Here is a 27,630-nt window from a genome sequence, read left to right as displayed (position 1 = left end):
TCCCTCCCCCGCCCCGCTCTTAAATTCCCTGCTCTGGTGAAACATAATGTTCTGAAACTGTGGGGAAAAAAAACAGATTCAAGAAAAATATTTAGAAACATAGACCCTTGGAATGTGAGATGGAAACCAGAGCTTAAGAAAGAAAACAAGAAACGCACTCAAATGAAAACTAGGGCAACATAAAGGAATGGATCTCATTTACGATTATGAACGTGTGGTGTTCCAACAAAAATTGGTTATTGGTCAAGTTTTTGGCTCTTGGATGACAAATGAAACTGCCTGTAACATCTCTAGGGCGGGTCATTTCCAAGTCCTCTACTTAAAAAATTGAAGGGAAAATGGATATTTGGGGACTTGTATCGAAGACTTTCAATCACTTTCCTTTGCCTTTTCAATACAATGAAAGACCACCAGGGGGAGAAATACGCAGAACGCTGGACCCTTACCAGTAGCGATCTCAAAAAGCAATAGATCGCTTTACTCTCAAAAAAAGGGGGGGGGGGGGTTGAGGGGGGGGGAGAGTGGGTTTCTATGGCACGCAGCACAAAGCTTCAATCTAATCTATAGCTGAGATGGCTTTTCTGAAGTCTCTGTGGACACTACGCGAAAAAAACTCGTCTTCTCAAGCCAGAATTTATTCCTACAAGCTGATTCAAATCTGAAAAAAAGAGCATTGCAAAAGGTCTCCCCGGAGTGAGTCAAAGGATTGCAGAGCGCAATAGCAGTTTCTCTTCCAATTTGGGCTACAACTTAACTTTATGTTGGCAGAAGGACACTCTGTAACGCTTTGTAAAATGCCTTCTAATATCCATAACCGCTTCTGGTTAGTCACTGACAGCCGCGGTTAGCCACCGAGGCCCCTTCTCTCGCTCATTTCCTCCAAGAGCGTAAATGAACTCACTCGATCCTAACACTATTTCTCTGCCCAGGCCTGCCTGGTGCCCGCAGAAATGGACACACAACACATATGCCGTCCTAAGATGACACAACATCCCCACTGCTGCAAAAGACGGAACATAAACACCCGCGCGCCAGAGGCCCCCCCAACCCGGCACACAAAACACCCGAACTTCGGGCGGAAAAGCAAGGCGCAGGCGCACTGGCACACTGTTACCCGATTTGCCCACTGCCCCCTCCAGGTCTCCGCAACTTCACTTCCCTCCTTTGCACATCTACTTCCGGGGTATTGTAAGCTCAGCCCCTCCTCAGCTCTTACCCTCCTCTGCCCGAGGAGGGGGGGAGTCGAGGGGGTGGGGAAGAGTTCGTTGTTTGTTTACACGATGTGAGCGGAAAAGAGACCAATAAAGTTTATTCTGGAAACAAAAGGAAAAAAAACAGGGTGACAGAGAAAGGAGACGGGGGCGGGGGCGTGTGGCGGGGGCTAGAGAGGAGAGGGAGCTAGAAGGAGAAAGCGGCAGTTCCGGTGCCGCCGCTGCGGCCGCTGAGGTCTAGGGCTGCTGCTGCCGCGGCCGCTGGGGCTGGGGCCGCCGGCGAGGCAGGGCTCGGGCCCGGCCGGGCAGCTCCGGAGCGGCGGGGGAGAGGGGCCGGGAGGCGGGGGCCGAGCCGCCCGCTCTCCTCTCCCTCGGCGCCGCCGCCGCCGCCGCCGCCGCCGCCCGCGGGGCTGGGACCCGATGCGGTTAGAGCCGCGGAGCCTGGAGGAGCCCCGAGCGTGAGTACAGCGCGGAATGGCTGGGAGCGGGCGCGGCTGGGATGGGAACGGGGTGGGTGTGGGGGCCTCTCCGGCGCGCCCGTCGTATTGGGCGGGGGCTACCCACGGGTCGTCTCCCAGCGTCGGCCCGCGGCGGAGTTCGCCAGCGATCGCCGCTCCCTCTTCCCCGCCTGCCGCTGGCCTCACCCAGATGCAGAGGCGAGGGCTCGCGGCTTACTCTCCTTTCCACCCTGGCCGCCGCCTCGCTCCTCGTTTCCTTCCTTTCTCATTTTTGGGGATGGGCGGCTGGAATCTGAGGAAGCGCACCCAAGGGCCGCCGCCCCGGTCGCGGTAGCTCGGTCCCCCGCACCCTTGCACGCCCACCCCGCCGCGGGTGGCCGGGCTGCCGCGAGCAGCGCGGCGTGAGGGATCCTGGCGGAGCCGCGAGCTGCTCCAGAGGGGCTGCTGTCATGCCCCAGGACTCCGGCCCCGCCAGCCGGGCGACCCTGTGTTTGCCTCACGCTGAGTTTAAATCGCCCGGCTGGGGCAGGGAAGGAAAACCGCTCCCCCCACCCCGCAGTTCCCCTCCCACCCTTCCTCCCGAGGTTGTTTTTTTCCCCCCTTTTAACCAAGACAATCAAACGTATTGGATCTTTCATTCATAGACCTGAGACACTGTCTCGTGATTTGTGTCTTTACTAAGTCTATTATGCGATGTCTGCTTCATAGCTCCTAAGTGGTTCAGAAAGGTAGGGTACGCCCAGGATTGGGCTATGTAAACACCAGACGTTCCGCCAGTGTTTTGACCGCGGCTTGAGGGGTTTATTTTAGGATGCTAAAGGAATAGTGGTGATGGTGGCTTGTTCCCAGAATTGGGGATCGAAAACTGTTTTCTTAGATGTCAATAACGGGGGAACTGTTTACATAGTTATATGAACGATAAGGGGAGCGCGACAAGAGAGGGCTTTGTAGAAAACAGCCTGCATATTCTTTAATGAATTAGAGTTGTGATTTCGTTTTTGAGAAGCTTCCTCATTCCAGCGACTTTGTGCACATGCGGGACATGGGTTTGTGAGATGATGTTTTGAATCCAGTTTGTGAGGCCTGGGAGAACCCCCAGAAAACTTGGGTAGATGAACTCCTGGTAACTCAAGTCGGGTGATTTCAATGGCCAACATTTGAACCACTGCGGGCAATATTGGTTGCATGTTTTCCTGCTTAGAAAATAGATTCTTCGGGTATTACAAATTTGCTTGTGTGCTGGATTGTGTGATGTTAAGACCTGGAAATACTTAAGTTAACCATGTTGCTAATTTAGCTTGGATAGATCAGAACACTTTACGTCTTTATTAAGGAGCCCTCAGAGCAACTGCAAGTGTAAGAATTTGTTAATATGTCTGTGTTTTCCAGTTTTAAGATTTTTTAACTGAAGTATTGAATTCTGGTTGATAGCGTAGATCTCTAGCTAAACATCACATGGTATGGAAAATTTTAATTATCAGATTAACTGTTCTGCAGTGTCATCAACCAAAATTATCTGAAGAGGGCCCAGTAGGGGTGTGTGTGTGTGTGTGTGTGTGTGTGTGGTGTGTGTGTGTGTTGGTGTTTGTTTCGTTTTTTAAGTTTTCTCATCCTGTGTTTTGGGATAAAATTAAAATTTCATCCATAACTTTTTTCACAAGTTTCTTGTGCAATTTTCATCATTATAAAATGGAGTGGTTTTCTATTAAAATCACAAAATAGGTGATTGAAAGAAATGATAGCACATCATAATAGTAATAGCTCCATGGGGGAAATAGCAAGACAGTAAATTAATATTAAGTTAATATTCTATCAACTATGAGTATAAAGTTTGAAAGGCATTTCTGTCAGTTTTACTTGAAGAATTCAAAATAAACCACACATGTAAATGCAGAATTGTTTTAATATATATAAAGTTTTTAAATTTTAAGTAAATTAGATATAACATGAAAGAGATATCACTGGATACAATACTGTACTTCAACTGAAAGATTACTTCATGAAAGTGTATATTCTCATGGGCTGGATATGTATAAAAGGAGGCTGCCTGGCTCTGTGTATGGAACAGTCCTTCTGGAGGCAGAGCTTCCTTCCTGTGAGGATAAGATCCTCTCCATCCCAAAGAAGTATTCCTTTAAAAAAAAAACAAAACACTAAATTTATAAATAAAATATTTGTATAATAAGGTAGATCATAATAATGTTTTTCCTAAGACAGTTTACTTTATGTGTAGCTTTCATGATTAGAGCCCTTTAGTGAACAAAGGAGTTTTAAACATTTGTTGTTACCATTAAAGGGCATTTGCTCTGTTGATCTGTTTATTTGAAAAGAGCTAACTTAATCCCATTTGACCTCTTTAGCAACTAGAATAGCATTAAAAGGATCAGTTCCCTATTTTATTTTTTTAATATCTTGAATTCCAAGGTAGGCATTATTCTTTAAATGAATGAAATGTATTCTTTAAGCATCATACAAGATTTCACCCTTGGTGAAAATATTTATGACCTTTAAAATTGTGCAATTTTGGCAGCATAAATCTTGGAATATTCTAGTTTCTATTTTATTAGCCCATTTATTAAGCTCTTTTCTTAAGTGTTGTCTTGAATTACAGCAGTCCTGTAGGCAGGCAGTATCACTATCTTTGAGAAGTGACATTTTAATCTAAGGTCATACAGGTGTCAGGTGACAGATTCATTGACAAAACCAATGTTTTCTGACTCCTTTCACTGTATCAGACTATCTCTAACTTGCTTCTTCCTGCTTTCTGATAGACAAACTAAGGCCCAGAAAAGTTAATTACTTAAGACCACCTTTTTCATGATTTCCAGTAATAAGCATATTTTTTAATTCCTTATATAGCTTTAAAAGTGGTTTTCAATCTTGGCTATACATTAGAATCTTCTAGTTAGCTTTTTTAAACTACCAGTGCCAGGGCCTCATTCCCAGAGATTCTGATTTAATTGGTTTGAAATGGAGCCTAGACATCTGTGGTTTGTTTGTTTGTTTTAAAGTTCCCCAGGTAATTCTAATATACAAAATTGTAAAGCCCTTGTTTCCAAGGACCTGTATGATTTGGTCCTTGCTTGTCTTTCTAGGTTAATTTCTCCTCCCACAGCTTCGTTGACCTTTCCCTGCTTTCATGTGCAAATGCTCTTCCTGAAATATTCGCGCACTCCATACCTCTGCCTTAACTAGCTGATTCCTACTCATCTTTCATACCTCCTCCTCCTAAAAGTCTAGTCTGGGTTAGGTATCCCTGCCTCCTGTTCCCATAGCATCTTGTATTCCTACTGTCATAGCATTGACTCACTGCATTATAATTGACTGTTTATTTGTATCCTCTACCAGGATATAAATTCTATGTGAAGGATAGGGAATTTTTCTATTTTATATACAGTTGTATTCTTATTGCCAAGCACAGTAGCCAGCAGATAATAGGCACTTATTAACTGAATAAATATATTGGCAACAGATTTTTTTACAACATGTAATAATTTATGAACACCAATTAAGTTTTTACTTCTGCTAAATACATTTAATATCTTTGGTCACTAAAAGTGTCTATCCCTGAACTTGCCACACATATAATTTCGTTTAGAGACAGTTGAGACGTTATAAATATACATGAATTATATCAAGTGTGACTCAACCCCAAACACATACAAACAAAAATAAGGATTATTATTATGCACAGAACTGCCCAGGAAATCAGGAGACTTGAATTCAAATCCGTTTCACTACAAGCATTGTGCCCTTGGGTAAGTCTCAGTCTTTTGGGGCTTCTGTTTCCTCATCTGTAACACAGAGATTGTACTGGGTGCTCTACATGGTACTCAGTGATCTGGCCTTAAAGTCTTATGAGTACCAAAAAACTAAAAATAATTGGTTTTGGAATCTGAAGCTCCTTGGTTTAATACCTGGCTCTTAGAGTTGCTGTCAGGATTACTTTAGACAGATTTCCTAATCTGCATAATAGGAGTAATTACTATTCAGTAGAGTTGTTGTTGAATTAAATGAGATAATATAAATCTAAAAGAGTTTTTGTCCTGTGTTAGGTACTTAATAAATTTTCATTTCCTTTCCCCTTAGGAGGTTAGATCTCATGAGTGGACTTAGATAACAGAAAGACATAGTTTATGTATTAAATCCTGTTTTCCACTTTGCTGAGTGCTAGCATTACAGATGTGACTAGGGACCAAAACAACTGTGGCTTTTAGTTTCATTTTCTTAGAACCCCATTAGACTGTCAAATACCCACGTGTTAGCTTGGGAAATAATTGTGCTTAGAAATTTCAATCATGACAGGATATCAAATGCTAAACTATCAAAACATCTATAATTTGAAGGAGGAGAGAGTCTGGTGACCTTATACCATCTACAAAGATCAGTGAAAGCAGACTTGACCACTCCAAAAGAAGGGGACAAATTAAAACTAAGGGTGATTTATAAAAAGAAGACCCAGCAATTTTGGTGAAGTCTCAGGACTTCAGCTTAAAACTCAGGAATCATTATTTGGTAATTTCTAGGAGATATAGGAAATATACCTCTGGTCAGGGCCAATTCCAGAAGATAAGATTGTTCTTGATGTCACAGTAGCAATTTCAAATATCAACAGACTGAAATTGTTTATTTGGGAGCCATGTTTTTTATATAGTTATCTTAGGATTTATTTGGTAATAGAGAACAACCTTACAGTGTACTAATATCTCTTTGCTAAAGTTTTTTGATACCGATCTTATTTTTATATAATCGAATTGGCATGCCTGAGTTTTCCCTTAAGTTTATGTTTAAAGTGAATTTTATTACCATTTTGGAGAAAAATTCTATAATAAAAACTGAAAACTGTGGGGAGAAGAAACTGAAGTGTTAGTGCATAAAGAAATTTGAAGCAACACATAGTGAATGAAGTCTGAGGATTCAACTTGAAGGCTTGAGATTTCCATCATTCAAAAAAGGTTATTAGACCTTAGATATACCAGTAATGTTGTATAGCTATATATCTTATTCACATTTAACCCTTTTTTCTATGAACTGATTGATTGATCCTGGTTAAGGAATTTTTAGGTGTTTCTTCTCCCTGTCCCCAAATACATAGTTTGGGGAGTTTAAAGTTAAAATGTTCCACTAAAGAATTTGTAATAAATGTGGTACCTTAGAGCTTTTTCAAGTTTAATATTTATTAAGGTGAAGCTGTTCTTAGGGTGGATTATAGAGCTCTGATCTAGAGGACTAATGGACTGAATTCCAGCCACAAACTGCTGCTTTATATATGTGTATGGGGGAGAGGAGGCAGATTATATCAAGTTTTTGCCTCTTTTTCTGCATTGAGATGATAGGAACTCTAATATGTTGCTTGCTAAGTAACTCATGTAATTAATGAGATAATTTAAATGATCCCTAAAATTACATAAAATTATTAAGGAAGAATGTATACATACTAATCATTATTTTAAGTTTACATCTAATACAAGAATAACACCTTTCATATTTAGCCCAACAATTAAATACTCATTTTTTCTGTAGTATTCTAGTAGTTACCTTGATAATTTATCTAAATTGCTAGATTAAGTTTTAGTAACCTTTAGCATATAATTGCAGTTGTTACAAAGGAGTCTTTGTATCAAAGCCAGCATTGCCATTTGAAATAAAGGTGGGATTTTAAAATGTAGTAAGAATTTTTACAGACCATACCTATCTGGTACACATCATATTTTAAATATTTGTGTAAAAAAAGTTAAGTGTTTTGATTTGAAAAAGCTGTACCAGGATAGAATCATCCTACTCTGATCTTAATTCTCTTGCCAAACTGAATACTAACTCAGGAGTTAGTAAGACTCAATGGAGAGGTGCACCGTACAAACTTCCCATAGAGAGGGGCACCCAGGTGGCTCAGCCAGTTAAGCGCCCAACTTCAGCTCAGGTCATGATCTCAGTTTGTGAGTTCAGGCCCCGAGTCAGGCTTTGTACTGATTGCTTAGAGCCTGGAGCCTGTTTCAGGTTCTGTGTCTCCCTCCCTACCCCTGGCCTGCTCACACTTTGTCTCTCTCTCTCTCTCTCTCTCTCTCTCTCTCTCTCTCTCTCAAAAATAAACGTTAAAAAAAAAAACCAGCACTATAGAAATTTAAAACAATATGATAAAGATATTTTTAAGCGTAAATTTTTTGACAGGATGTTCATTCCTATTATCTTCGGCACCTAGCATAGTGCCTGGATATAACTGGCCACTAAGCATTGATATTTTCACAGTAGAATCATAATTGAGAATCAAAATAATTTTATCAGTTTGTAGCTATATACTTCAAACTATCTAAAACTAGGTAAATTGCTCTGTGCCAGTCTTAGTTGATCATTTATTGAGTATAGGTTTGAAGTATATCGGAAACACTTTTCTGTAAGTTGCTAAGTAGTTGCAGATTTCTATTGCTATTTAGAGATCATTTTAACAAAGATTGATAGGTTAAGGAGAGGCTGTGTGTTATGACGAAAAGAACATTGGATCAAGAATCTAAAATCTAGACTCTGTATTGAACTGTTAACTAGCTGTTTGGTTTTAGAGCTTGACCTTTCAAAAATTGTTTCTTTTACCTACAAAACATCTAATGTTCTTTGCTATTCCAAAATTCTGGGATATTGCTAGTATTTTAAGGTCTATTTCTGATTTCAGGGAAGAGTAAGTAAGCCACTCCCTCGAGGGAGGATAGTCCATGTCTGTTGTATTTTCAGAAGCTAAAATCTTTTTGTCTGCTTGGTTATAAATTTGCACATATTTGAAGGCTCTTGTGTGAAATTCTGTGGCATAGACAAGCTGCCATCAGAAAAAGAATGGACTGGAAAGATTTTTTTTTCTTTCTGAAACCATCAGGGATTTTGTAGAATCAGACTTACTGTAGGAGTGGCCGTTTTGGTTACTGGCATTGAGAGCAGTTAAATGACTGATAGGCATTGAGAGTAGGTCATCTATTGCACACCAGGTGACAGAGTTATGAAGGCCAGCAAACCTGTCACACACAGCACCCTTAATACCTCTGGTCACCATCCCTACTTGTTAAAGACTTCTAGGAAGGTATGTTCCACAATTTCCTTTGATGACCTATCCCACTAAATGTTTTTCAGAAAATGTGTTCTAATCTTAGGACTATAAATCAAGAGGCATAGTAAGCCTTTTTTCTAGATATATCCTTTTTGTGCAAATATAAGGAAAGATGACAAAAATAATTGTCCTTGATTGGAAAGCATTGGTATTTATGCCACTGATTTGTTTCTATAAACATTCAAATTACTCACCTTCAGGGTTTGAATATTTTGTAGCCAACAAACTGTTCAAATTATGAGATGTTATTTGGAGTATGTACTCATTTTTCAACAAGCTAAGCACATTTCTGTACCTTATTTTCCTTTGAGAGATTGTACTTTTTCAAGTACTTTTTTGATGGACTTATTACAGGTCTAGACCTGAAAGTACTATTGTTGCATTTTGAAACAATTGACTGCCTTTAGCTTAAAAAGTGAGTGAAGTGTGTGTGTGTGTGTGTGTGTGTGTGTGTGTGTGTGTGTTTTCCTTAGGAGTCTGTGGAAGTTAACTTCTTGGCAAGTGCAAAAACCTTGAAGTTTTTCGCCAGCTAAGCTACTATTCTGTGAATAATATAGGTTTGTAGGGTATGTCATCAAATATAGAGCACGTCATCATTAATGGGAAAAATTGTGGGGGAAAAGATTGAAACTAGAACTACTAAAGTCCAATCTGAAATCAAACCACACATGACAGGAAAGAAAGGAAAAACTGTGTGATACTGTCATTTTTTTATTTATAAATATTAATAGTAACATCATTAAAAAAATTTTTTTTAATGTTTATTTTTGAGAGAGAGAGAGAGAGACAGAGCGTGAGCAGGGGAGGGGCAAAGAGAGAGGGAGACACAGAATCCAAAGCAGGCTCCAGGCTCTGAGCTCTCAGCACAGAACCTGACATGGGGCCCAAACCCGTGAACCGTGAGATCATGACCTGAGCCAAAGTTGGACGCTTAACCAACTGAGGCACCCAGGCACCCAATAGTAACATCACTTTAAAGTTATTTTCTATATGAAGATTTCCTTAAAATCTAATGGCTATTATTAGTTGCATTTGAGACCCCGAAAGGCAGCTTCTTAAAGTATTTATGAAAGATACTTGTATTCTTTTTTTTTTATGTTTGTTTATGTTTGAGAGAGAGAGAGGGAAACACAAAATGCGAGTGGGGAGGGGCAGAGAGAGAAGGAGACACAAAATCCAAAGCAGGCACCAGGCTCCGAGCTGTCAGCACAGAGCCGGACGGACACAGGGCTCGAACTCGTGGACCAGGAGATCAGGACCTGAGCCGAAGTCCGATGCTCAACTAACTGGCCCACCGAGGCACCCCTGTATTCTTTTTCTCTAACTATATAGCAGTTGTAAAAGTTGAACAGGACTTTTCCAAAGCAGCTTCTGTACTTGTCTTGATAATTATAATGGTAGCAACACTCAAAGCAGTCTGGAATATTAGTAATTTTATAGTGTGGAGATTGGTTGTTCATTTTCTGTTCACTAGAAATGACCAACTTTCAAGTTTCTTAATGATATTATGGGACTCCAGATTTCCTCAAATTCAATTTCACTAATTCTGTACAATAAAAGGTAGTAATTTTTACAGCCATGTAATAATGTTCATGGACACTATTATTGTATAGTTAAATGTATCTACTAATGTACGATGACTAAAACAGTTAAACGTATCATGCTGTGGTCTTTTTGTTGAGTATAAATATTAAGCATGTAAATTAGTACATTTCTCTTGCAAATAATTTTTTTCCCCAATCAAAATGAAGGTAAGTAATTTGACAGTAGGAATATTTGAAGGCAGGACAGTCTTCGAATATTCACAAAATACAGTTAGTGTACTTAGGCTTCTTTAGTTTTCTTTTCTTTCTCCAAAATATACGTCATAATGGTTAAGAGCATGTGCTCTGGAGCCAGACTATGGAGATTAGTAGTTTTTTTAGCTTAAAGCAAGTTATTTACCCTGTCTGGGTTAAATATTCTCTGGGTTATTAACACATATTTCCGTGTTTGTAAAAGAGGGATGATAACAATACCTACATCATAACATTGTAGTGAGGATTAAATGACTAATACATTAAAGTTTTTTGACAGTGCCTAGTTGGTAGTAAACACTCGACAAATATTTGTAAACTCCTTGAGAGCACAAACTGTGTCCTATTCATCAGTTTATTTGGGGGCTTTAACATTATGTAGTGAATTGAATTTTGTCCATTCTGAGGATTTACTAATGGATCCAGTCTCTAGAGAGTGAACAGTAAGGCTGCCTTCTAACAAGTTTCTTGATTACTAAGCAGTAATGTTCTTTTTGTTCTATTACAACTTAAAATTTCATTCTGACTCTAGGAATCTGAATTGTGTTTCACACCTACTCCTAAGAGAAGTTAGCACATGGAGATTTAGCTCGATGGGAATGAGGTATTGATGAGCAGAAGATACTAAGAAATGGATGTACATATTTCACATCTAGTCTGATGTTCCCATGGATTGATTTTTCCCTGTCAATTCCTGGAATCTCAAAATCCCTGGCAGATATCTTAATAGCATTCAATAGCCATTGAAGTAGCACTTGTTTCATGCTACCAGTCATTTCCTTTCCTTGTCCTCCCTCATGCACTAAAGTTTGTAGTTGTGTCCTATTGTCATATAGTCCCTATATTACAAGACTTTTATAGAATTCTTATGTCATGTTGGAAGCTGCTTATATTTCACTTACCCATGATACTTGTTATGAAGTCTTTATTAAATACAGTATTTACTCTTTTTATATATCATTTTATTTGTTACCTGGTTTGTACTCATTGGACATTGTATAAACCTTACAAGTCATGTATGTGAAAATAAGGAAAACAACCATGTGTTTTGATTTTAACATGAGTTCAGTCTCTAATTCTTTGCTTTTAATTACTAAGTTACCTACCTGGCATCACTGATACAAGTTTTTGTGGCATCATCATATTGGCACTTTACATAAATGAGAATATTAGTTCATATTTAAGTTTTTGGTAAAGATACGTGTTTATGTTTTCTCACCTCTTAACTTTTAGCTGCTTAACTTTAGACTGCTCTTGATGGTCACACACCATAACTTATTCTTCTCAAGTTGATGATCCTATTGTCTGTATTTCTCATTCACCAGGTTGATAGTAAACAATAAAGTCCATGCACTTTTTAAAACTACGTGAATTGTTATAATTTTTTATATGGGGATTGCTTTACAAAGGATCTATAATTTTGGCACAGTTATTCAAAGTTTTTCATTGTTACTTTTAAAGAATTACTAAGCATACTTTCAAACATTTTTTATATGTGTAAAACTATATATAGAATTTCGTCTCTTCTAGGGGGTGGTATGCATAATGAAAAAAACAAACCAAAAACAAAACAAAACATGACCGTGGACTGCCCTGGTACTAACCAAGCGTTCATTGCTATACTGTGTCATTGTGATTAACCTAGGAATTAAAGTTAAGAATTAACTACTTATTTTGCTGAAGGAAACTCAGCCATGTTACACAGAATTTATTTTATGAAAACTCTGAGTAGGTTTCTGTTAACACTTTCACCTAGGGAAATGGGAAAAAGTAAAAGACAGGACATATATAAATAAGGTAACATATCTCCATGTTACTCTCACCTCCTTATGGAATATTCATTCCCTTTGTACAAACACCCACTTTTTGAATGATCTGTGTGGAGAGGTGGAACTTCCCCTAGAGTCTTAGAAGAGAAGAGTGTACCCTGAGCTGCCATGTGCCTGTCTTTCTAGCTGTCCAGAAGATAAGGGCTGAAAAGAGATGCTCTCTCTCACATTGGGGGAGAATAAAGGGTTGATGCACTGAAATGGGACATTTGCTTATAATTCTAGATCAGAACCAGAATATCTAACCTGCCTGCCAACCACATGACACTGAACAAGCCACTTAGGTTTTGTGAGCCTGAAAAGTTGTCACTAGATGGCTAGTGACTGAAAGAGATGTTTCCAGGGTGCTGTATTCCAGAAATGAGCCTGTGCAAACTTTATGAATGTAGAACTCAAATAGCTATGAATAAAATAGAAATAAAAATAATTAAGTATATTAAGTCTTTTATGATTATCAAATATCTAAGAATGCAAAGATGGGTAAATATGAAATTTTATAATATGTAGGTCAATAGATCTGATAAGGAAAGTAAACATATCGGTAAACATGGAAAAGGAAATAATAATTTCCTTTTGTCCCTTTAAAAGCCAGAAATAAAGAGAAGTTTCCTTAACAAACATACCAAACTAAAAGCTAAAGTAAAAATTGATAGTGAAACACTAGAGAAGCAATGAGTGTTTAAAACTCAGAGACCTGTTATCACTACATTATTATATAATATTCCTCTGGATGTTCTGACCAATATAATAAGAAATGAATTAGAATGAAGAGTAGTAAATACTGGGGAAAAAAAAAGCTCTACAATCCCATTTTTGGGTGGTATGATTGCATTCCTGGGAAAACCAAGAGTCACCTGAGAAGTTATTAGAACTTACTAATAGGAAGGTAGAGTAACTAGATTTAAGAAAATACTTTAAACTCAGTAGTTCTCCTTTATAATAGCAGTAATTGTTTAGAAAATATGGTAGAAAAAGTCGCTTATAACAAGAACAGAAAATATAAAATTATGTTAATAAGAAATGTGTGAGCCCCTGTGGAGAAACCTGAAAATTACTGGGATACGCACAGACAGGGTGGGGGGTTGGGGGTTGCAGGGAGAAAAACATCATGTGCCTGAATGGGAAGTCCCAGCTATTAACAAATATCCGTTTTTCTCAAGCTAACTTAGAGGTTGAGGTTTAGCATAATTCTGATTTTTTTAATATGTTTGAGAAATTAACAAGATAATTCTTAGTTTTGTCCAAGAAACTAGAGGTAAAAATGAGATAACTTAGGTGAAAAACCAAGAACAGTGCCAGAGAGCTAATAACCCTGTGTGTGGCCCTATCAGATATCAAAGCATGCTGTAAAACTATAATAAATAAAAGAGTAAGGTACTGGCATAGCACTGATAGTAAAGTTGGTGAAAGTGAATTGAGATCCCAGAAATATATATTCTAAATATAATAAAAGAATCATCAGAAATCAGAAAAAGGAAGACATTCAGTGCATGTTTTTGAGAGTAGTAAATAGTATTCAAAATAAATTTGAATCTTTATGTCATCTTATATACCAAAATAAATTCAAGATAAATTGAAGAGTTAGATGAAAAAGAGTAAATATCCTTATGCTAGTTTCATTTAAGAAAGATATTTTATGTGGGGGCACCTCGGTGACTCTGTTAGTTAAGCGTCTGACTTCATCTGGGGTCATGATCTCCCAGTCATGAGCCCAGTGTCAGACTCTCTGCTGTCAGCACAAGAGCCTGCTTCAGATCCTCTGTCTCCCTTCCTCTCCGCCCCTCTTCCTACCCTCCCCCTCACCTCAAAAATACATAAAACATTTTTTAAAAATTAAAAAAAAAATTTATGTGAATGGGGAGATACCTTCCAAACTTTAAAGAACTGGAAGGACTCATGAAGGGAAAATTTATTACATTGACTCAGAACATTGCCATTTATTTTGTCCTTTTCTCCCACCTCCCTCCCCCCAATACAAACGAATAAATTAAAGATGTGCAAACTGGGATTAGAAATTTGCAAATATGTAGCAGACAGAGGTTTATCTCTATTTGTTTATGTGGATCAGATAATTTTATTGGGGCTCCAGGGAAGGGTTGAATGGCTGGGAGACCAATAAGATCCAACATCCTTGGCCTGGCCAGGATCTCTCCAACTTCACACTTGCAGAAAGCCAAATGTTTACCTTTAAATTTTAAGGTGTTCCTTCAAATGCTTTCAAAAGCACCAAGTTGAATGTACATGAATGAGCAAAGAACTTGAGAAAACAGGTTCATTTACTAAAGTGAAAATAAAAGCAAATGGGGAAATGTTTCTCCTTGACAGATCATCAAAGAAGTGAAACTTTTAAGTTGCAGTGATATATTTTTACTTTTTGAGTTACCAGGAAATTTTTCTAATGGTTTTGTTGCTGGTGAATATGCCATGAAATGTGCTTGTTCGTATATTTCTTTTGGCAGTCTAAATTGATTGAACACTTTTGGAAAAAAACAAGTCAGCAATTTTTGTGCCTTTAAAATTAACATACCTTTTGATCCCATAATTTCATTTTTGCAGCATCATATATAATAATGGAAATTTTTTAATTTTATTTTTTATATTTTAAAATTTATATCCAAATTAGTATATAGTGAAGCAATGTTTTCAGGAGTAGATTCCTTAGTGACCCTCACCCATTTAGCCCATCCCCCCTCCCACAACCCCTCCTGTAACCCTGTTTGTTCTCCATATTTATGAGTCTCTTCTGTTTTGTCCCCCTCCCTGTTTTTATATTATTTTTGTTTCCCTTCCCTTCCCTTATGTTCATCTGTTTTGTCTCTAAAGTCCTCATATGAGTGTAGTCCTGTGATTTTTGTCTTTCTCTGATTGACTGATTTCACTTAGCATAATACCCTCTAGTTCCATCCATGTTGTTGCAAATGACAAGATTTCATTCTTTTTGATTGCTGAGTAATACTCCATTGTATATATATATGCAACATCTTCTTTATCCATTCATCCATCAATGGACATTTAGGCTCTTTCCATACTTTGGCTATTGTTGATAGTGCTGCTATAAACATGGGGGTGCATGTGTCCCTTCGAAACAGCACACCTGTATCCCGTGGATAAATGCCTAGTAGTGCAATTGCTGGGTCGTAGGGTAGTTCTGTTTTTAGTTTTTTGAGGAAGCTCCATACTGTTTTCCAGAGTGGCTGCACCAGTCTGCATTGCCACCAACAATGAAAAAGAGATCGTTTCTCTCCACATCCTCACCAACATCTGTTGTTGCCTGAGTTGTTGTTAGCCATTCTGACAGGTGTAAGGTGGTATCTCATTGTGGTTTTGATTTGTATTTCCCTGATGATGAGTGATGTTGAGCATTTTTTCATGTGTCGGTTGGCCATCTGGATGTCTTCTTTGGAGAAGTGTCTATTGATGTCTTTTGCCCATTTCTTCACTGGATTATTTGTTTTTTGGGCGTTGAGTTTGAGAAATTCTTTAAAGATTCTGGATACTAACGCTTTATCTGATATGTCGTATACAAATATCTTCTCTCATTCTGTCGGTTGCCTTTTAGTTTTGCTGGTTGTTTGCTGTGCAGAAGCTTTTTATTTTGATGAGGTCCCAGTAGTTCATTTTTGCTTTTGTTTCTCTTGCCTCCAGAGACGTGTTGAGTAAGAAGTTGCTGCGGCCAAGATCAAAAAGGTTTTTGCCTGCTTTCTCCTCGAGGATTTTGATGGCTTCCTGTCTTACATTGAGGTCGTTCATCCATTTTGAGTTTATTTTTGTGTCTGGTGTAAGAAAGTGATCCAGGTTCATTCTTCTGCATGTTGCTGTCCAGTTTTCCCAGCACCACTTGCTGAAGAGACTGTCTTTATTCCATTGGATATTCTTTCCTGCTTTGTCAAAGATTAGTTGGCCATACGTTTGTGGGTCCATTTCTGGGTTCTCTGTTCTGTTCCATTGATCTGAGTGTCTGTTCTTGTGCCAGTACCATACCGTCTTGATGATTACAGCTTTGTGGTATAGCTTGAAGTCTGGGATTGTGATGCCTCCTGCTTTGGTTTTCTTTTTCAGGATCGCTTTGGCTATTCGTCATCTTTTCTGGTTCCATACAAATTTTAGGATGATTTGTTCTAGCTCTGTGAAGAATGCTGGTGTTACTTTGATAGGGATTGCATGGAATATGTAGATTGCTTTGGGTAGTATCGACATTTTAACAACATTTGTTCTTTCTATCCAGGAGCATGGAATCTTTTTCCATCTTTTTGTGTCTTCTTCAATTTCTTTCATAAGCTTTCTGTAGTTTTCAGTGTATAGATTTTTCACCTCTTTGGTTAGATTTATTCCTAGGTATTTTATGGTTTTATATAATAATGGAAATTTTAAAACAGCCTAAGTATTCAGTAAGTAAAAATGTATTCAGTTATATCTTCCATAGAAATAGGTGGTCATAGATCACTATTGTGTATGAGAAATTTATAATAATTTGAGGAAATGTTTTTGAAGTGAAAAAAGCAAGATAAAAATCATTATACTATATGAGCACAACTATATAAACCAAAAAAATAAACTAAAAAATATTCATAGAAAAAAAAAACTTGTGAGTACATAAGAAATGGTAATAATGGTTGTCTCAGATGCATTTTTCACTGTTTTGTTTCCTCATTCATCTGTACACCATTGCATTTTAAGTAGGTACAGGGCAGAGTCCCAGATCTTAACAGACATTTCAGTTGGTTTTTAAGTGAATGAATTTCTATAATAAGCATGAGTTACTTTTACATTGAAAGAGATATGAATATAATCCACATCTAAGTTAAGAAAAGGAGAAGTGTGGGAAGTGCTCTAGAAAGGAACCTGATTAATATCTTACACTCAGATTTCCAGTCTTCAAAATGTTTTCACAATTATATTTTATATGATCCTTTTCTGTTAATGACATCATTACTTGCTAAGCTAAGAATTTCTGTTAACCTTGACTTTATCAAACTCTCTGGCCCACCAAAATTCAATTAACCATCAAATCTTGGGTATTTCTTTCTTAGAAATGGCTTTTGATTTCATTGTCATTTTTTCTCATAGTCCCTGCCTTATTTTAGTTCTTTCCTGTATCACTAAAATACCCCAACTAGTCTCTCCACTTTCACTTTCCACACTGCTGCCAGAATTATCAGACATGTAAATAACTAGCAGAATTTCATGAATGTGCTATAATAAATAGATTCTGTGGAAGAGAACAGGGGAGAGATTGACACTGCTTCCACACAGTTGCCAAAATATCACTCATCCTAAAATACAAAATTGATCTGCTTAAAGCTTAGCAGTTCCTTGTGGCCCACATTACTGCTTCTCAAGCTTTGGGTGTATAAGAATCACCAGGGGAACTTGTTACAATGTAAATTATCCCCCCTCCCAAAATGTAAATTACCCAGACTCCAGAAAATCTGATTCAATGCATCTCTGGTCCTGGAACATGCATTTTTAACAAGACTTCCTATTCCTGGTCCTATACATGTGATCCCAGGACAGAATTTTGAGGAACAGTGACCTTGGAATAAAGTGCAATCTCATTAATTTACTATCAGTCTCACAATTCCGCACCAGCCCACTTTTCTGTATATAGTTTCTGTACTTTCCCACTGAACACCTTGCAGTCTAGCCACTGTGAGCTGCCTCAGCTCACCTAGGCCTTTCTGGACTCCTGTGCTCATCAAGCTCATCCTGTTTCTGCTGCTCAGAGCCCCTTTTGCTATGGCTGCTCCTACCCAATAACCTGTTGACCTGGTACACTACCTTGAGCTCCTGTGTAAACTATGTAAAGTATTCCTGGACTCAGCTCTCCTAGACAGAGTCCGTCTCTCCCTCCTCTGTTTCCTATAGCCTCTTTATTACAGCACGCACACACTGTACTAAGTTTTGCTTATTTATTTACATATCTGTCTTCCTCAATAGATGATAAGCCTTTTGAAGTCAGGGATGTCATTTTATTTATCTTTTACTTCTAGCATAAGCCTGACCCATAATAATTGCTAAAATACATGTATGTCATGTAATTAACAATCTAGTAAAGATGGGAGAGGAGTGATTATTTCCACTTTTCAGTGAGAAAAATGAGGTCTTAAGTATTTGCTTAGTTACCCATCTTGGGAGTTTATAGACTTAAGATTCACACCCCCAAGATAACCTGGCTTCTCTTCTGGTTCTGGTCCTTACAGGAAAGGTAGACTGTCATAGTAAAATTACACACAAACACATCCCTTTTTTAAGCATCCCCCTCCACTCACCTATCAGTTGATCATGTTTGGGGCAGAAGATGTTGCAATAGGGGCTCCTGGGTGATCATTCAGTTAAGCGTCTGACTTTGGCTCAGGTCATGATCTCCTGGTTCCTGAGTTTGAGCCGTGTGTTGGGCTCTGTGTTGACAGTTCAGAGCCTGGGGTCTCCTTTGGATTCCGAGTCTGCCTCTCTCTGTACCCCTTCCCCACTCATGCTCTGTCTCTCTCTCCCTTTCTCTTTCTCTCTCCCTCTCAAAAATAAACAAAAAAGGATGTTTCAATAAACTTTTTTATCATACTCTTTATAAAATAAAACCTATCCCTCTAGATTAAGAACTGGTTACTGGATATTAAGCTCTTTGTCCCTGTTTCACATCCAACCCTGTATGCTCTACTTCGTGATGCTTATTTGTATCCTTTGCAGAAACCATATTATAGTACCTGATGGGGTTTCCACAAATGCTGGTTTAATTAAATTCAGCTGACATTTATGTAGGTAACATTTTCTGCAACAAGACAAAAAGTTATCTATATATGTATAAGTATTCAAGTAGGTTTCTGTCATATTTTTTTAAGTTTTTTTATTTATTTTGAGAGAGAGACAGGGAAGGAGGGAGGGGTTGGGGGGCGGGGAGAGAGAGAGAGAAAGAGAGAATCCTAAGCAGGCTCTGCACTGTCAGCGCAGAGCCTGATGCAGGATTCGAACCCACAAACCACGAGATCATGACCTGAGCCGAAATTGAAAGACTAACTGAGCCACCCAGACACCTCTCCATCATATTTTTTAAAGCTCCATTTTCATAGTTTAAATGTGTTTAGCCTTGCTGTAGACTTCAGCCTTAAGGTGTTGATGGAAATCAACCACCAGCTGCAAGGTTCAGATCCAGTGTGCCATAGAATACACATAGCTATGGCTTCAACCAAATGTTAGCAATGAAATATTTAGTAGCAACTGTTCTTTTAAAAGAAACGTTTTAGATAATTAGAGTCATCTTGTAATATCCTTATACCCAGCTGTCAGCTTTTTACTTTTTCTGCCAATATTTCTGGAACTGAAATCAAGAAAATGGAAATTAGGGTACCATACTTTGACATACACTAAACACTTGAAAAACTGTTATACCTTATAAAGATTTCCAAATAGAGTTCCTCAGTTTCTCAAGGATGTTTATAAAAAGCAAATACCTATAGTAACCCTCCCCAATATTAAGTTGAAATATATGCATTGGTAAATAATAGGAGCATTAGAGAATTTGAAAAACTGCCTCTATAAATAGCCACTGGTCTTGAAGATTATTAAAGTAAATTTGAGCATTTTAATTTCATTTTGAAATTTTGTTGTTTCTTAATTTTGTTACCATGTTTAATCACCATCTCACTATCCTCCGATTCTCCGTTTGTTTAGCTTTTGCTATCTTTCTACTTTTAATATACTCAAATCTCCATTTTCTTTTTAAATTTACTTACTTATTTTGAGAGAGAGAAGAGCAGGGTAGGGGCAGAAAGAGAAAGAGAGGAAATCCCAAGCAGGCTCCATGCTGTCAGCGCAGAGCCCAGTGTGGGGCTCGAACCCACAAACCGTGAAATCATGACCTGAGCCAAAATCAAGAGTTGGAAGTTTAACTGACTGAGCCACCCAGATGCCCCTGTCAAATGTCTATTTTGTATCATGTCAACTTTAAGTAATAGCCCTGATTCCCCACTATGTTAGACAATGATAATATTATTCTATTTTTCCTTTCAAGTCTTTTCCTACCCTTTCACCATGTTATACAAACGTTATACAAATTTTACATTGTCAAGTAATGGTAACATTTACATTCTGTTCTACAACCATACTTAACCCTGCTTATGTTTTGACTATAGGTAGATTTTAATAGTTGAAACTAATGTTAGTTATATTAAAATGATTATGTAAAAATGTTTCATTCCACAACTAAGAACCCTAGGATTAGATTTCTTTATGTGTTCAACATCATGAGCCACACAAAGAATATTTTTAGGATTCCAGTCACATGGTTCCTCTTCATACACTGTATAAGTTTCTCAAAATTGTGCTGTTTTGCTTCATATTTTGAGCATAATTTTATTACATATTTTGAGTTTTTCCCCAAAGTTTCCAATTGCCTTTTTTTTCTATTGTAAAAATAGTCATGTACACTCTTTATATACATGTCTTTAATACCACTAATAACTCCTCAATTTCCTTATCTGTTGCTTAGAGCCAGTTGTATTCTTTTTCCTGAATATTTTTTACTTGGGCCATACAGATTTCATCTTCTAGCTTGGGTTTATTTCTTCCTACAATTGATAAAACTTTATCCTAGGATTGCTTTTTCTTATTATTTATGTTGTTTGGCCACTGGGTCAGTTCCACCATTTCTAGTATAGGAGATCTTCTTCTTTCTTGACTTCCATCTGTGGTTGGCTAGAATAATAAATCAGGTCCCTCAGAATTGATTCATGGAAGGAAAACCCATGGAAATACCTTTACTTTTTTCTTTACAATGATAATTTGCTGAGCATAGAATTCCTGGTCAGTTGTTTTCCAACAGATTTTAATTACTGCATAGTTTTTCACTTGTTATTTTTTTAATTCCAGTGCAGTTAACATCCAGTGTTTCACCTATATAATATTCACCACGGTTATTAATGAGAAGAATGTTTGTTGCCAGTCAGATAATTGTCCCTTTACATACTACCTATTACCTATTTTCCCCCCTGTAAAGGCTTTTAGGCTCTTATCTTTGTCTTTTATCATATAGTATGCAGGATTTTTTTTTTTTCCATTTATTCTGCTCAGTTGTCTCTTAATTTAAACATGTAGGTCTCTCCAGCTCATATGTTTTTTATTTCTTTAATTTTCTTTCTCCATTTTTCTCTTATTTCTTCTGGAATAACAAGTATTTGGTTGTTGGACCTCTTTGATTCATCTTACATCTGTTTACCCCTTATTTTCAATACATTTCTTTTGCTCTGTGTTTTAGCAGTTGTTTTTTTTTAATTTTGAAAATCCAGTAGGTGAGATAGATCATTTAATCTGCATTTTATTATGAATAAAGATGAGTAATTATCTGATATTTTTGACAACTTGCATTTCTTTCTCTGTGAACTCTCAGTTCATATCCTTCTGTCCATTTTTTATTGGGTTGTTCCTATATATACAGTAGGGATTTCTCCCATTGTTAATTATATGAGTAGCAAATAATTTTTGCTAGTTTATCTTTTATCTTTGCCTATGGTATTTTTCGACTACATACAGGAATTTTTGTTTCTGTGTAATTGGATTTATCAATCTTTTTATGGCATCTTGATTTCACTTAGGAAAGACTTATATGTAGAAGGGTCATCTCACGTGTTCTTAACTGTATTTTTTTTTTTTAATTTTTTTTTTCAACGTTTATTTATTTTTGGGACAGAGAGAGACAGAGCATGAACGGGGGAGGGGCAGAGAGAGAGGGAGACACAGAGTTGGAAATAGGCTCCAGGCTCTGAGCCATCAGCCCAGAGCCCGACGCGGGGCTCGAACTCACGGACCGCGAGATCGTGACCTGGCTGAAGTTGGACGCTTAAACGACTGCGCCACCCAGGCGCCCCAATTAACTGTATTTTTATGTTTTTTTTTTTTTTTTTTTACATTGTGATTGTTATTCTAAGTAGAATTTATCTGAATGTAAGTTGGGAACCCTCTCTTTTTTTCAAGTGTCCAGCCAGTTATTACAAATGGTCTTTTCTCTATTGATTTGAAATGACATCCTTATTTATAATACATTCTGTGTCTATTTTAAATTTTCTGTTCTATTGCTATGAACATCTTAACCATGTAATTATTGTGATTTTATTATATATTTTAATATTTGGTAGGACTAGCCCCTTTTCTCTCCTTTCTTTTTTCCCTCCTCTAATTTCTCCTGAGTTTTCTGCTTTTCTTTTTTTTTTTTTTAACATTAGAATCAGCATAATAAGTTCTGCACACACAAATCATACTAGTATTAATTGGGATCATGTTAAATGTATAGATTATTTAAGGGAGAACTGACATCATTATGAATTTGAGTCTTTCTATCTAAGAACATGATACGTTTCTCCATTCCTTCAAGTCTTTTGTTTTACTCAGAAACATTTTAAAGTTTTCTTTATCTTAAAGCAGTAAAAATTAAACTTTTCCCCCCTCCAAGTGGCTATCAGGATCATCTAGTAAATAATCTATCCTAATACCTCACTTAGAAATTCTGGGTTTTTTTTTTTTTTTTTCCCATACAAAATTGCAGCAACTACTTGTGTTCATTGCTGTACTGAGTTCTGTTCTCTGGATCTGCATCAGCCAATACTATATATACTATTTTTATAACTGAAGCTTTAATGCCTACTAGGCTAGTGTCCCCTCATTATCCTTCTTTTAAACACTCAGTATAATAAAAGCTATTATGAAATTTCTTAGACTGTTTTAAAGGCTCTCTTTCACACACACACACACACACACACACACACACACACACACACAGAAAACTACAGCCTCACTTCAGGTGTTAATTATCTTATGTAAAGTATTAGCTAATGGATTGAATAGTTTGTGAAAACATACACCTGCACACTGCACAATCAAATGGCATTTATTCTAGAAATACAATGGGTCATATTTTTTTTTAATTTTTTTTTTAATTCTTTTTCAACGTTTTTATTTATTTTTGGGACAGAGAGAAACAGAGCATGAACGGGGGAGGGGCAGAGAGAGAGGGAGACACAGAATCAGAAACAGGCTCCAGGCTCCGAGCCATCAGCCCAGAGCCTGACGTGGGGCTCGAACTCACGGACCGCGAGATCATGACCTGGCTGAAGTCGGACGCTTAACCGACTGCGCCACCCAGGCGCCCCTTTTTTAATTTTTTTTAATGTTTATTTATTTTTGAGACAGAGCATGAACGAGGGAGGGTCAGAGAGAGAGGGAGACACAGAATCTGAAGCAGGCTCCAGGCTCTGAGCTGTCAGCACAGAGCCCAATGCGGGGCTCGAACTCATGGACTGTGAGATCATGACCTGAGCCGAAGTCAGCCACTTAACCGACTGAGCCACCCAGGCGCCCCTACAATGGGTCATATTAACACTAGGAAATCTGTAACGCCCATGTACACATAGATTTTCTTAATCACTCACACATAAACACATAACCTTAGTAAAGATGACTTGACATATTAAATAGTAACTGTCCCAAACCAGAAGCTTTAGTCAGGCTTAATAATGAAAGATTCACACTCCATTCATGTTATGAATAACATAAGGAACAATCAATAACTTCTCTTATTTGTGTTGGTGTGCAACACTGATACAGTTAGACAAGGGAAAGAAAATGAGTATAACAAAGGAGGAGACAAATTATTATTTGAAAATTTTGCTTTTCATTTTGTATATCCATTTCTGTATCCAAACTTCCCATTCATATCCTGCCCTCCAAGTGTAGCCAATGTTAATAGCATGTGATTAATTCTAGGGCAGGGGGAAATAGAAGAGGATAAAGGAATATAATCTGTATTTTTTCATTTTATTAGTGTAGAATTATAATCAACATTTTCTTTTTAAAAGTATATTCTGAGTCTATCATTATATTCCCTTTTTAAATTTGTATTTAATTTTCATCATTAAAATAATTGCATCTTCCAGTAATCACAGAATGATGAGGTTGGGTGATTCTCCTCCATAGGAAACAGACAGCTGGAGTGACTATAATAATACCAGTGAAGATATATTTTAAAATAAAGAGTAATACTAGAGACAGAGAGGTATAAGGGAATGAATACAACAGGAAAATATAAAAATTCTAAGTGTATATCAGTGTAACAGAGGCACAAAATACATGGAAGCAAAAAACCAACAAACTGAAAGGAGAAATGGTTCAACATTTAGTGTTGGAGATTTTAGTACACTTCTGTCAACAATGGGTAGGATAAGTAGGCAGAAAAACAGGATAAATAAGACTTGAGTAAGGCAAGTTGACCTAATTGACATCTACAGTAAATTATACCCAATGCATTCAAAGTGGATTTGAAACATTCATCAGAATGAGCCATCTACTGACCCACACACATAAAATGTATTAGTAAATATAAGAAAATTGAAATTATGCATTGTGTTCTGCAACCACAAGGAATTAAATTAAAAAATCAATACAAAAAAATCAGTACAGAAAGAAATAAGGAAAATCCCCAAATATGTAGAAATTAAATAATGCATTTCTAAGTAACCCATGGGTGAAAGAAGAATTCACAGGGGAAATTAGGAAATATTTTTACCGAATGAAAATAGAAATACAACAACATGTGAAAATAATCAGTATATAGCTAAAGCAGTGCTAACAAAGAAATTTGTAGCTTTAAAGACCTACTAGAAAAGAAAGGTCTAAAATCAATGATCTAAGCTGCTGCTTTAAGAAGCTAGCAAAGAAAGAGTGAATTAAACCCAAAATAAGTAAAAGAAAGGAAATAATAAAGATCATAGCACAAATCAAGGAAATAGAAAATAGAAAATCAATGAAAAGCTGGTTCTTTAAAAAGTTCAATAAAATTAACAAACCTTTAACTAGAATGATCAAGAAAAAAGGAGATGCAAATTAACAATATTAAGTATCTATTTTATAGATACTTAAAAATATAATAAAGGAACATTATGAACGACTTTACACTAACCAATTTGACGACTTAGATGAGGTGGAAAATTTCCTTGCAAAATTCAAATGACCAAAATGGACTCAAGAAGAAATAGAAAATGTAAATAGACTTACATAAAGAAATTCAATTAGTAATTTAAAACCTTCCAACAACAAAAAAAATCCAGACCCTGAAGGCATAGCTGGTAATTCTGACAACATGAAAGAATTAAAAATACCAGTCCTACAGAAATTTTCAAAAAAATACAGGAGTAAAAAATGTCACAACTCACTTTATGAGGCCAACATTACCCAGTTACCACAACCAAATGAAGACATTGTGAGAAAAGAAAAATAGTAGCCAATATTCCTCATGAACATAAGACACAAAAACCCTTAACAAAATATTAGCATGTTAAATCTAGCAGTATATAAAAAAAATAATACATCATAGTCATGTGGGATTTATCCTAGTAATGCAAGGCTGGTTTAGCTTCCAAAAAATCAATTCAATGTAATATACCATGCTACCAAGATAAAGTTGAAAAAAATATATTTGCATCCCAGTAGATACAGATGACAAAATTCAGTACAGACTTACAATAAAACCTCTCAACAGAGTAGGAATTGAAGGCACCCTCCTTAACCTGATAAAGGATGTTTATGAAAAAACCATTAACATACTTCATGGTGAATGATTTAATGCATTTCCACTTTAAGATCAAGACCAAGTCAAGGATGTTTGCTGTCACCACTTTTATTCAGTATTACACTGGAGGTCATGGCTGGTGCATTAAGGCAAGAAAAAGAAATGAAAGGACATACAGAATAGAAAGAATGAAGTAAAATTATTATTCACAGGTGGCATGTATATAGAAAGTTCTAAGAAACCTACAAAAAAGGATGAGTATGTGAATTTACAAGGCTGTAGAAGATTGTTAATAAACAAGAACTAATTGTATTTCTACATACTAGCAATGAATGATCCAACAATGAAATTAAAAAACAAAAAACCACGGTAATATTGTATAATTACTTAGAAATGAATTCAACAAAAGATATGCAAAACCTTTACACTGAAAACTACAAAGTATTGCCGACAGAAATTAAAGAAGACCTAAATTAATTGAGAGATACACCATGTTTTTGAATTGGAAGAGTAAATATTGTTAGGGTGGCAGTTCTCATAAAACTGAGCTATAGAATGAATGCAATCCCAATCAAAATCTTGTCAGTCTTTTTCATAGGAATTGGCAACATGATTCTAAAATTTATATGGAAATGCAAAGGCATAAAGTAGCAGCAAAAAAAAATTTAAGCACAGTCATCTAAGGACTTAAAATACCTGATTTTTAGAATTGCTATGAAGCTACAGTCAGTAGTCAGAATGGTTCAGTATTAGCATAAGGATAGACATATAGATGAATGGAGGAAATTTGGAATCTAGAAATTGAACCATACTTAATAGGATAATTGATTTTTTACAAAAGTACTAATATAATTCAAGGGGGAAAGAATAATCTTTTCAAAAAAATGGTTCTAGAATAACTAGATGTCCATTTGGAGAAAACTTTTTTTTTTTTTTTTTGGAGAAAACTTTTTTAAGTTCATTTACTTTGAGAGGGAGAAAGAGTGGGAGAGAGGCAGAGAGAGAGAGGGAGACAGAATCTTGGGCAGGCTCTGCACTTTCTACAGAGCCCCACGCGGGGCTCAAACTCACAAACCCTTGAGATAGTGACCTGAGTATTTGGAGAAATTTTTTAAAAGATCCTTAACACAATCTTCACGCTAAACCCCAAAAATTCATTCAAAATGGATCCTAGACCTAAACATAAATGGTAAAAATGAAAACATCCTACTAAGTGAAAGAAGCTAGACACAAAACATTGCATACTGAATGATTTCAGTTATGTGAAACTCCAGAATAAGAAAAAACATACAAAGATAGAAACCAAATTATTAGTTACCTAGGACCTAGGGTAAGAATGAAGATTGAGGATTGACAACAAAGGGAGAAAACTTATAGGGGTAGGTAGCTGTTTTTAACTTGATTGTGGTGGTAATTTTCACAACTGTTACACATTTACCAAGACACATTGAACCGAATTTTAAATTACCTCAGATAAATAAAAATACAATCATGTTGTTTTAAACTACTGAAAGATTAATTAAAAAGTTTAGCACTCCTCCTTCCTCCCATCCTATCCCCTAAACTTGTCTTGCCTTAAGTAATTCTTCAGGAAAACCACTTTCAACTATTTCAGCTGCTCATATTTACCACTTATAATAATGGGGTATAGTGCTATCTCTTGGTCCACCAATATTTGACATCCATTAATTTCTTCT

At 36.9% G+C, this 27,630-nt stretch overlaps 1 protein-coding gene across 1 annotated transcript in view; it reads left to right on the top strand.

Moving 5' to 3' along the window:
* The first annotated feature begins 1,217 nt into the window (after positions 1 to 1,217).
* The window catches only part of PIK3CA (phosphatidylinositol-4,5-bisphosphate 3-kinase catalytic subunit alpha), an 81,208-nt gene continuing 54,795 nt past the window's right edge, over positions 1,218 to 27,630 (top strand). Inside the window, exon 1 of the mRNA XM_023260376.2 lies at positions 1,218 to 1,669. The gene's annotated coding sequence lies outside the window, so the exon portion shown is untranslated. The remainder of the gene's footprint in view (positions 1,670 to 27,630) is intronic.

The sequence above is a fragment of the Felis catus genome, chromosome C2, assembly GCF_018350175.1.
Source record: "Felis catus isolate Fca126 chromosome C2, F.catus_Fca126_mat1.0, whole genome shotgun sequence".
Taxonomy (NCBI): Eukaryota; Metazoa; Chordata; class Mammalia; order Carnivora; family Felidae; genus Felis; species Felis catus.
Note: the sequence above shows the minus strand (reverse complement) of the source record. Positions and strands in the feature narration are given on the sequence as shown.